Source organism: Semicossyphus pulcher, unplaced genomic scaffold, assembly GCF_022749685.1.
Source record: "Semicossyphus pulcher isolate SPU_LCO1_2020_fin unplaced genomic scaffold, fSemPul1.0.p SCAF_14, whole genome shotgun sequence".
NCBI classification, from domain to species: Eukaryota; Metazoa; Chordata; class Actinopteri; order Labriformes; family Labridae; genus Semicossyphus; species Semicossyphus pulcher.
In genome coordinates this window covers 27,847,161-27,858,906 of record NW_027211648.1, presented here as the reverse complement: position 1 = coordinate 27,858,906, position 11,746 = coordinate 27,847,161, and the positions used below count along the sequence as shown (strand labels likewise).

Genomic DNA, 11,746 nt, shown 5'->3' with positions numbered 1-11,746 from the left:
TCCAAGTACACCAAAGCTGTGACTTTGCCTCTGACATAGAAGTCTCTCTAAGATCAGTTTGAAACGTACGATACGACACGATGCGATCAACACGACATGATGCGATACGATGCCATACGATATGATCGATACGATACGACGCGATACAATGTGACCGATGCGATATGATCAACATGACATGATACGATACAATGCGATGTGATTGATGTGATACGACGCGATACAACATGATACGACACAATGTGATCAATGCGATACAATGCGACTGATTCGATACAATATGATATAACACAATACAATCGATACGATGCGATATGATACGACGCGATACAATGTGACCGATGCGATATGATCAACATGACACAATACGATTGAATGCTGCACACATTTTGCTGTCTCTATAGAAGTAAAAGATGTTGGTGATTATGCTCCACTCTATTCACTGTTGTAAAGAAAGCAGTGAAATATTGCAATGTGACAATAACCATGCTTATTTTGAGACAACACCACCCTGATACTTTTCAACCACTTGGCAGGTTAGTCCAACACAGTGCACTACATGGCAGTGTGTTGACGGCAGTTTCCTGATTGAGAAACAGCACCAGCCTCAGACAGATTACCCCACTCTCTCGGTTCAGTGGAAAAATACTTAATTTGAATTTACTATTGAATTTTAGGACAATTTTGAACCTTCTCCTGGAAACACTTGTACCGAAATGTGACAGTATGTGTGTGTGTGTGTGTGTGTGTGTGTGTGTGTGTGGAGTGTCCACATGTTGCCAAGTCTAATTCACTGACTGACTCTCGGGGGTCAGGCTTAAAGGCTCGGGTTAAAGTTACTGACAGCGTGTCATTATCTGACATGAACCTTACTCCCCTATGATATACTATCCGCTCTGGATTATATATTTGACCTCCACTCAGTTTTGCCAAGTTTTAGAGATTAATCGAGGCCTCTTGTCTGGTTTTCCCCACAGAGGCTGGATCCCCCGCCCCCGCTCGACGATGTCGTCCTGGCTTTGACAAGTGATGCTGCTGCGCTCCTGAACGCCACTGTCTGTACTGAAACTTTAGTCAAAGTGACGACATACTGTATACTCACCATCTGACAAACCTGACACTTACGGGAGCTGATGCAATTATGTCTGACAACAAAGCAAAACTCATAAGCTACTCAAGCCAGACTATTCTGTATGACAGTGCTAGATTATGCTTTGGAAACTCTTTTGTATAAATAGCATGAAGGTATTTCAGGAATCCCAAACAACGCAGGTAGCAGCTTCTACTTTCACTTTTGACGTCCTATTGATGTAGTTTTCTAACACAATTTAACATCTATATTGGTTGCTGGAAACCTTTAATTTCTTTGAGAAACATCATTCCTCTCCCTAAGGTGTTTTAAGTGGTCTGATTGCCCTGCCTGTTTCCCATGTGACAGTCAAATAAAACAGAATTTGTTGGTGTTTTGAGTGTTCAGCCAGGGGAAACCCAGGTGATCTGGTATTGCACCTACATAAAGTTGTGAGGGCTACTGAAAAAAAAGACTTTATTCTATTTACAAAGAATAGTCAAAATCGAAGCAGCAGAAGATGAAATATTTAAGCCCAAATGATTCATAAACACTGGTCCCTCATTTCTCACAATGCAACATCATTATCAAACTTTAAAAAGCTTCCTCCTGAGCTAAAGACTGCTGGTACAACTGGGTTGAAAATATTGGTACAATTTGGTTTGTATACCAAACAATTGATCAATTTATGAGACATTTTTCTTACAGTCGAATAAAAAGAATTGGATTCTTTGTTGTGAGGTGGTCAGTCCTGGTTTGAGTCAGTCTTCTTCTCGTCTCAAATCAAAAATGATTTTTTTATTTTTCATACAGTTTTAGGTTTTTGTCTCATGCAAACATTGAAATTTAATAATTAATATCAACTAATAGATGTGCTTCTGTCCAGCACCACAGGAAGCAGCAAACAGCGCAGATAGTAAACATGGAGAAGATTCAGGGAGGTGCAAACCACTGCACACACTTTGGCTGCCGTCTCTGTGTCCTCAATGAATGTGGAACAGTTGTAAACTCACATGCTGTTATGACTTGGTGTTAGCAAGGCAGCAGTTAGTGGTTAACCTGTGAGAAAGGTAGGGAGGAAGGAAATGCCTCGCGAGCTAGTAATGCCAACCTAGCTAACCTTACAGCCTAAACCACTGCAGATTACACAAACCAACACACAGGTGCTGCTGTGGCCAAAAGCTGCTTCCGTTTCTGCTCCACTGTTTGTTTTCTCTCTCCAGGTGTAGGAGCGAGAATAATCTCAAATGGAATCTAGTTGTCTTGTAAATATTGACACTGCAGGAAACCCAGTCTTTGTATAATGTAATAGTCTGTGATGTTTTAGATGTGAATGTGTCAGACTTTGTGTGTAAGGTAGACATTAACATTTATACATGTATAACAGCTATTCTGTTGCCAAATCAGGCTGCTTAGTGTAACAGGAAAACATGAAGTCATCTCTGTCATGTGTTGCCAGCCTCTAAACATATTCTGTCACGACCTTAAAGAGTTGTCCTTACAGCTTTAGGACTAGCATTAGTCAAAAAACTGTGACTGTGAGTTGTTGAGTCAAATATATTCATCCAGGCAGTCCTCACAGTGTGACTGATCTTGTATTTGCATTTGTACATATTCCATAGTGTGAAGAGTTCAGGCCACTAAATCTCTTTTACTGACCTTTAGCAAACTTGCAGATGAATTATCTCCCACACACATAAACCCAGAACCTCACAGTGGGCGGTTGTTTTACTCTCAAACACATTAATTTAGTATTGATGATGCCCATGTTTGAGCCCAGGTCAAAGTGGACGCCCAGAATTTGCAATTAATGAAGGATTACAAGCTGTGAGGAGATCAAAACACAGCCAGTCATAATGTTTCTTCATATTTCAGAGGATTAAATGCTTAGCAGCCAGAGCAGCAAGACTTTATTTCATCTGCAAACATGAAGTCTGTCATTTTCAGCAGGAGTATGGGAGACCGGGATGATGTCACACTTTTTACAAACAACCTTTAATTACAAAAACAACACCATGAGTAATTACGAGTTTTCTGTGTCTCCCACCAAATGACACCATGCCAAATCTTTGATGTCAACACGATGAGATCGCCCCACCCAGTTTGGCCATATCAGTATAAGAACCCTGGCTTCACCTCGACGCTTTGCCAGATTATTCCGTCAGCCTCAGTGGAAGTTATAGTCAGCTGCTCTAAACTATTTATTTAGTCTGAGTTTCCTTGTGTCTATTTCCTAGTGATCGCTAACATGTTTTCTCCTTCGTGTCCAGCGTCTGCCTCATCTGTCTGAACTCACCAACAAACATTTCCTCTACTGAGGATTCAGTCTGCCTTCAAGGCTTCATCGGTGCCTGCAATCTTCCAGCCTTCAGTACCCACTCGGCCTCCACTCTCCAGCCTCAACCTGCAATAAACCCCCTTGAACTTTATTTTGCCTGCCAGTGTCTGCTTTTGGGTCTCTTTTAATTATTACAACCCGTAACATTATTTACATTATTACTTTTCAAGAATGTGGGAAGTAATGTTGTTTCCCTGATACAGGAAGCATCCACTGCTCTGAGCAGGGCTGTGCACAGACATTTTTTGGGGGCAGGGGCTCAAGCAAAATAAAATAAAAAGGACACTTGCCGCACCAACATGCACTAATTCCCACCCTCTGCAGACTAAAACTAGCAAAACCGTGCAAGACGTAACGACATGCTTCAGAAATCGATTGCGTATTTGTAAGTTGCCCTGCATGACGGAGAAAACGTTTCAACGTAAATTAGACTAAATTGATTGCTAGCGAGTACAGACTACAAGGCTAATAATGAGGAAATACAGCGAAGTCCTACTGACCTACTTCATGTTTTTTTAATGGATAACATAAAAACTAAGTGTTGCTTTGGTTGATTTCATCATTAAAACAGTGCCTACTGTAACCTAACTAGGGTGGGGCTGGAGTGATGTTTGCTTTTCATGACAAGTCAAGACAAGTTGAAAAGTTAAATGATAGATTGAGACAAAATCATTAGGGAGGGGGTGGGGAATGGGGAGTACTTCCTAAATTGATAAGGCATATTTTTCGTGGATATTACTTTACATTCCCGTCTTTATACTGGATAGAATTTTTTTTTAAAGTGTTCTTTTTTCCCCCAACCAATCATGCTGCTGGTTGTTTCTTGGTGCCAGTGAAAACATGTAAAAGATCATTTATTTTTATTCAAATTAAACTAGCTTGAATTGTCAGTGATCACCCTCACCTCACATGCACACACGCACGCGGAAGGTGAGACAGACCGACCGACAGACAGACAGAATGCGGTAGCTTTAAGAGGGGAGGCGTGGTGCTGCTGTTTTGACCGACTTGTCAGTCCTCTTCACTCTCCACTATCATTCAGCTGAATGAACAGCCTGCGCAGGGCAGCGGCTCTCTCTTTAATCAGCCCACCGCGAGACTCAATTTGGTCTGTTTTGCTTGCTGACAGGGACAAGGGATTATTATTATCGAGCTGACATTGTTTCTCCGCAACGAACCTGGAAGGTAAGTTTACAATTCGAGTGAATTTCAGTGTGAATTGAGCGGTTACCTTGTGATGGTGCTCACCACGGCTCTCCCTCCAGCAGCCGTGGAAGCACAGGGAGACATCGGCTGGAAAGAGTTCCACTGAAGCACGGATCTACGGACATGGCCACGATGAAGGCACGTTACGCGTTAGCTGCGTTTCTGCATTTTTAAATAAGAAGTAGTTTAGGATGAAAATGTGCTTTTGCTTGGCTGCTGTTTTTCTGCTCATCGTGCCAATTAAGTACCAGCACCTGATCTGGAGCCTGCCAGTCCGCTGGATGATTTTGTGTCACAGGAAATATGTCATATTATCACCTGCGTCTTTCTAATGTAACACGTTGACCGCCATTATATGCATATTAGTTAATTTATATGCAGCTCTGCGCATGACAGCCACCGACTCACCGCGTATCAATTGGAGATGAAACGATTGATGACAATATTATTATTTCCATTAATTTACACCGATATGTGATATAATGATGGACAGCATCGAGTCTTCACGTGACGTGCTATGCATTTGACCTCGATATTAGGCGGCTGTGCGTTCACTGGGCTAAACCTGACAGACATTTAATTCCTGTGAGCATCCACAGAGGGCGCTGCTCTGTCACCACACAGCCTGCCTCAGTCATGCTGCAAAAAATGTCTATTCATATCATGTGTACTGTTCAGTCAAATCGAGGGAAAGATTCTTCCAGCTTAGTGAGCTTTTCTCTTCTCTTAAATTTCATCCTTTAATCGAATTAATCAGGATAAGGGGAATTAAATCAACTCTTTGGAAGATTTTCTTCCTGTGTGCATAAAAATATGACTCTTAGACTCAATATCAAAATAAGTGACTTGTCATGATTGACCCTTCTTGCAGTGGGAAGCCATTCCTGTTCTCGTGAGCTAAATTTGGCTCCAGCTTTAGACATCAGCATGGTAATATATTTCTTCCTGTAATGGAAAACAGGCCTGTCTTTATATTTTAGATGTCTATATTTCAGGAATGAATGAATGAATTCAGACAGTTTGGATTAGTAAAGACGTGATATTCAGTCTCTCACAAGGGTTTCTGATGGTGATGTTCTGCTCTGAATTAAAGAAAAAAATTCTGCATTTGTAATCACAAAAAATGGAGGTAAATGTTTGCACACTTGGGGGCATCCATTCCTCTTAAATCCCACTCTAAGAGTCCGTTTATAGGATGGAAAGTCATCAAGAGCTATTCAATCTGAAACTGAACATCTGGCAGTGATGCAGCATTGGGTCATTTTGGTCAGTTGTTGAGGCTTTACAAGCAACAGCACCATGCGAAGCAGAAACACTCACCCCCTCCTCCTCCTCCTCCTCACCCACACGGCTTTGCCTAAGGAGTACTTAGCATCTGCTACATTCCTCCTACTGGATCAAGATCGTGCTGCTTGGGAGCGTTAAGTAAGCCACAGTGATCCTTAACTGTTTATGGCCACAGTTCAGAGAAAAAAAGAAGAAGAGAGAAAAAATGAAAAATATGGGTGAAAGGATTGGAGCGGATTATGACGTAGAAATTACATTTTAATCATGCTAACCCGTTGGGAGTAAGTGGCTTGCAGGATTTGACCATGTAAGGCTGCTGGAGGAATTTTCGACAATGTGTAATGCACATACTTTACAGGCATCAATAGGCTGCCCACTGAACCCCACAGACTCTGTGTTAATGGACGTCAATGCTGGATGGATTTATTGAAAAGCCCTGCACTATGGCCAGCTGTATATCTCTAAGCAGAGCTGCAATCCACTGAGCTTTTAATGCCCTTTAAGCTTTTTCACAGGTTCAGCTTTCGGCATTAAAATCATACATATAAAACAGGAGTCTTGTCTGTTTACTCTTAAGTCGGACAGAGCAGCTGTTGCAGCAATTTGGCCTCAGTATTTTTAGGTCCACTGTTTTGATTATGGTGCATGTCCATGTCCAGCTACCTGTGTGTTTTTAGAGGGGGAGGGAGGCAAGAAAAATAGGTCCGACATCCAAGAGTAACAAGACCACTGGGCTGAGGTGTTCTGCTTCTGGTTGTCCCCCCGCTGACTGAGCTCAGGATACAGAACTTATGTTGTGTGTGTGTGGTGGAAGGATGACTGGAAACCTTCCTCAGCTCAGGGTGGTTTTGTGTGTGTGTGTGTGTGTGTGTGTGTGTGTGGTAACCAGGTACTGGTGTGTGCCCAGTCTAAGCTGCTGTCCCACAGGGTAGGGTGGTCATCAGGGGAAAGACAGGACCATTGTTCCCAACAAACCACTAAGGCAGAGTTTACTCACTTCCACCAGAGCCAGATGTTTTGGTTGGCATCTTCCTCTGCCAGTCGAGGCTGTAACCTGAGAGTCTGGTGAGGCGGGCAGGATTGGGCAGGAGTTGAGGCGGGGCGGAGTTATGTGCTTGGTGCTGGGATGGCTATGCGCTTCAAATTTTGTGCATATTTTATTTTGAACTCAAAGGGCCTTATCGCACACCCGGCGCAAAGTGCCAAAGAGTGCAGCCCAATTGTTGATTTTCCACCAGACGCATTCGTCATTTTCATAAGTGAATAAACATTTCCAACTTACCTTTCTTTGATGGTGACAGCAACTTTAATAAACATAAGATGCTGTCTGTCTGGAGATTTAAACGATTAATGCTGTGCCTCGTGCGTAAATGTCTCTCTTAATTTTCGTTCCTGCTGGGCAGTCGGATCGCTTCAGGGCGTTAACATCAATCCTTGCTTCGACATATATCGGTAAGGTAAATATGCTGAGTCCGGTTTATCTAAGAAGAATGACTGAAATTTGCCGTGTAAATAGCAACACGCCTGCCTGCAGGTGCACCGGGCTGTTAAAGGGATGAGAGCTGACACTCTGATTGGTTTGATTCACGTAATGCTGAAAACACGCCTATGAATAACTCAGACCCTCGGTTTGCGCCCAGATTGTGCGCCGTCTAACTAGCAACAGTTGGTCAGACACGGGCACACGCTAAGTGATTTAGGCACTTAGCGTGTGGCCGTGTGCCTTTCTCCGTGTAAATAGGGCACAAGGTATGCAGCCATTCTCTTATTGGTTGTGTGATTTGTCAAAGGCACCCTTTAACTTCAGCTTAGACTTCATCGTACCCTAGTGCGAGTTTGTCTTGCAGCCAGGTAAAAAACATAACAGAGATAAATAGGCGCACAAACTGATGGTAGAACACATAAATACATCAAGAAACAGGAAACCCCGAGTATGATACTGTCACTGTACCAGTAGTTCAATGGGAAACTTATCATCACCTGGATCATCATCAGAGCATTTGTAGGCCTGGCTGATTACAAATACTGTTCAGCCTGTTAGACCTGTCCTGTGGTAGTCTCACTTTCTGTTTGGAGATTGGGAGCTCTAATAAAATATGATACTTCTGTCCTCTTTACCTGTACCGTGCAACCTGTTTCTGACACCAACAGAGATTACAGAAGCAAGAGATGACAGTAAAGTGATGGATGGATCTGCCATGGAGTTGTGGAAGACAGTTTAGTACACAGACGAGCCTGTTACCATTCATAATACTCAGGTACTTATAACACCTGTTCAATGACCTGGCCCTTAAAGACTGTCTGATTGGGCATGTAGGGCTTCCTTCTAAAGACTGCACATATGCCATGTGCGTGTCAACCCTGGATTTAGATGCTCATTGCTTTAAATAAGACTCTTGCTGAATCATTAGGCAACCGACTCACATAATCTAGTAAGCACTGATACGCTCATGTACAGCCCTGTGCCATTCTTTGCTGCAGCACACTTTTCTCTTTGTATTGTTCATAGACAGGCGGCATGCTGACTCGCTGTGTCTGTGCAGTTTCTGGCACAGAGGGAAGAAGTCTGGGAGTAATTAGCTTTGAGGGTATAATCCTATAGTGGTGCGTCTGTTAAAACAGTACAGCGTCTGTGCGCTCCCCCCTTCCTCCAAGTCCTCAGTCACTGGTGGTCATGAACTCTTCTACTTTAGTCCCACATTTTATTTATGAGAACGTGTGAAAACGGGAAGGTAATTTAGTTCACAGATTTGTTTTTGCGGCCGGGGGAAACCTTTTTGACCAAAGTGCCAAATCTCCAAAGAGAAGGGTTCTTTTTGTAAGTACATTTTTGTTCTAGCTCTGAGACTGCAAAACTAAAATAAGGGACAAATCTGTGGACAAATGTGCCCAGGAGCATCTTAAAAACTTTGCAAGCATGCTCAGAGATTCATTGGTTCAGGTTGACATTTGGAATTGGAGAGAATGCATTCAGTAAAGGTTTTGACATGTTTATTTGAGGTTAAAATATTTCTAAAATATGCATGATATGCAGGGTCTCCTGGCGGATGCCCACAACAGGCTCTGGTCTGTTTCTCCCATACAGTAGTCAGGCTGTTCTACTTCCTGAAGAACCTGACTTGGAAAGGATTTACGGCATGGCAGGTCTGCCCTAGATTGCCAGGAACCCTTGGCACCTGATCAGAATTGGGGTTACCCGGCTGTGAAGCAGTGCTCTGATATGATCTTAGTGTACATTTGCTGGCAGGTCACTTCAGTTGTCTGCAAAATGTACTTTTCCATTGTGTTGTGTGTTGTAATTTTCTGCAACTGAGAATATAGTTACTGTGACTGCTTGGAACATCCATGGGTTATGTGTGATACCTCTGTTGCCTACTGATTAAAAGAGTGCAGGACACTCAGCAATCTTCCACCACCTCTCGTTCTTCTCTTTCCTTCCTCTCAATTTGTCCCTATGGTCTAATTTCCTGTCAGTCTCACACACACACGCTCACTCCAAATGTAAGTTATGCAATCATGTGGTTAATTAAAATATCATAAACTGTAGAGACACTATAACAGGAAAGACACCTCAGGCTTTAGGAGTCATTAAGGGCCTGGCTTTTGTGCACTCATGGCACTGTAGTGTTTTTAGACACAGTAGCTAGCTACCTTGACTACCTGATTAGACATGCATGTTTCTACCACTGGTAAAAAACAGAGATAATTTAGGTCTCAGTTTCATTATAGATTAAACCTATTTAATGGAGGGGAGCTACAGTAAAAGTGGTATTTTGCATTAAATGTGCACGTGCTGGGTGATTGGTTCTTCAATCATTTCAGGGCTCAACACACAGGGAGCAGGTGCTCATGTTAGATTGCCTCTGTAATGTCTTGAGGAATTATTTTCCCATCACCAGGAATGATTTAGCACTGGGGGTAATGGGGGTTGAGAATATCCTAATATGTCTTTACTTCCTGACAGCTCCCTGCCCCCTACCTTTCCCTTCTTGTTACCAACCTTTGTCCCCTTTACCCTCTATCCTCCTTCACCCCACCCCCACCCCAGACATCTAACTCAATGCAATGATTGTTTCAGTCCCCTGTCTCCACGTAGTCACACTCAATTAGCTCCCGTCAAAATACACTGCTGGATGGAAGGTTGAGACTCGGGCATCTAAATTCTTGCTCCCGCCCCCTACGCTTGGCTGATATTAAGTTGAGCTACCGAGAAAGGGCCAGATAGGTTTTGTCAGTAGATGGAAGGGAAAGAGGAGGTGGGGGTACCACTTGGGACCTGTGCGCGTGCTACCTTGCTTAGCACAAAGCAGCTCTTTCACTGGGGATCTGGAGCACATATGGAATCGTTTATCAAACCTCTAGTTCGTCAGTCCCCTGTATTCTCTCGGCGGCAGGTTTCCCCTCTCCTCAGCATCTCAGATTCACTGAAATGAGCTTGAAACACTGCACCTGGAGATGTTTCTCCGTTGGCCCTGGCTCCTTGGTACTCCTCAGAACTATCCAATATTACCCTACCACCTTGATGTCTGCTCATTTAAGTGCCCTTAAACATTTCTTTCAGCATCTTTCATAGATGCTCTGTTCTGACCTCGTGGTCTGTCTACACCATCCAGTGAACATATTTGAACCACTAATGACCACTTTACTCATCCAAGTAAGGTAGACCTTTTCATAGTGAGGCCTGCCTTGAAAACATTAAAATTAATTCCCAGATACTTTCACTGTAGGACATTGGCATGAATTGCAGTTGCTGTTTTGTTATGCTCCTTAATCCAAGGTGCTTTGGCAGAGTTTTTTTTAGCTTTTCCCTGAATGAATTAGTGTCAACACAAAATTATAGCAACGTTATTTATACAGTAACACAACGCCAGTGTGACATCATTTCCAAGGATCGGCCCCTAAACTGCACAGCTGGGTGTAGATAACGGAGCAGTGTGGATGTTTATTTTTTTCCCTTCTGCATTCCAGCTTCTTATTTTTAATGGCTGTGATATCCAGCTCGGGGGGTTACTTCTATAAAAGGAAGTTTGAAGACTTTTTGCCGACCACTCGAATGGAGGCTTGCATGCCACATATTCTCAAGATGTAACCTTTAGATTTCCGAGAGAATGGACATCAATCAAACAGGAAAAGAATGGTTAGTTTGGCTTTGGTTAAAGAGAGTGCTATACATGACTGCGAACACTTCCCTGATAAAAACACAAAGCTGCCTAACTAGTGAAGCATTCAATAAGGACTTGTAGAAAAAGCTGTGTAAAATTCAATCATTGTAGATGCAGCACTTTGTGTCAGAGGTCAAACATGTTTTTGTTGTGGATAGACTCCCCACACAGTGGTGAAAGGCGACCTGTGACCTTTAACCTGATCTAACTGCCTGGCTGGCCCTTTCAGGAAAAAGACTGTTTACAAAGAGCTCATCATTATATGTTTTAGATTGAATTATCTTGACATGTTGGATTGGATAGCTAATGGCATTTAAAGTCTATCTGGATCCATGTGGCTTTGTTTTGCCTGAGACATGACAAACAAAGTTCAGCCAGTTCCTCCTAAACCAGAGAATTTCCTCTGCTTGCAAACTGAGTTGATTTGATCTTCATTGCCAAACTGATGACAAATTATTCGGCCCAGATTGTCTGCCCTTGAGTTTGTATCGTGCATTGTTTGTTTCCCAGGATCAAATCCTTCCTAAATTAGCCTAAACTCCACAACTCTAACAATCCAGATGTCCTCAGTGGACTGACACTCCATTTAATGCCTGGCAGATGGTATTTGTGCTTAAAACAGATTACCTTAATGAGGTCATTTACCACTGAACTGTGTGGGTTTGGCAAAATCATCTGGTAGAG

At 42.8% G+C, this 11,746-nt stretch overlaps 1 protein-coding gene across 3 annotated transcripts in view; it reads left to right on the top strand.

Moving 5' to 3' along the window:
- Positions 1-4,461: 4,461 nt before the first annotated feature.
- Positions 4,462-11,746, top strand: part of daam2 (dishevelled associated activator of morphogenesis 2) — a 129,873-nt gene continuing 122,588 nt past the window's right edge. For all 3 annotated transcript variants that reach the window (XM_069661321.1, XM_069661319.1, XM_069661322.1), the window contains exon 1: positions 4,462-4,592. The gene's annotated coding sequence lies outside the window, so the exon portion shown is untranslated. The remainder of the gene's footprint in view (positions 4,593-11,746) is intronic.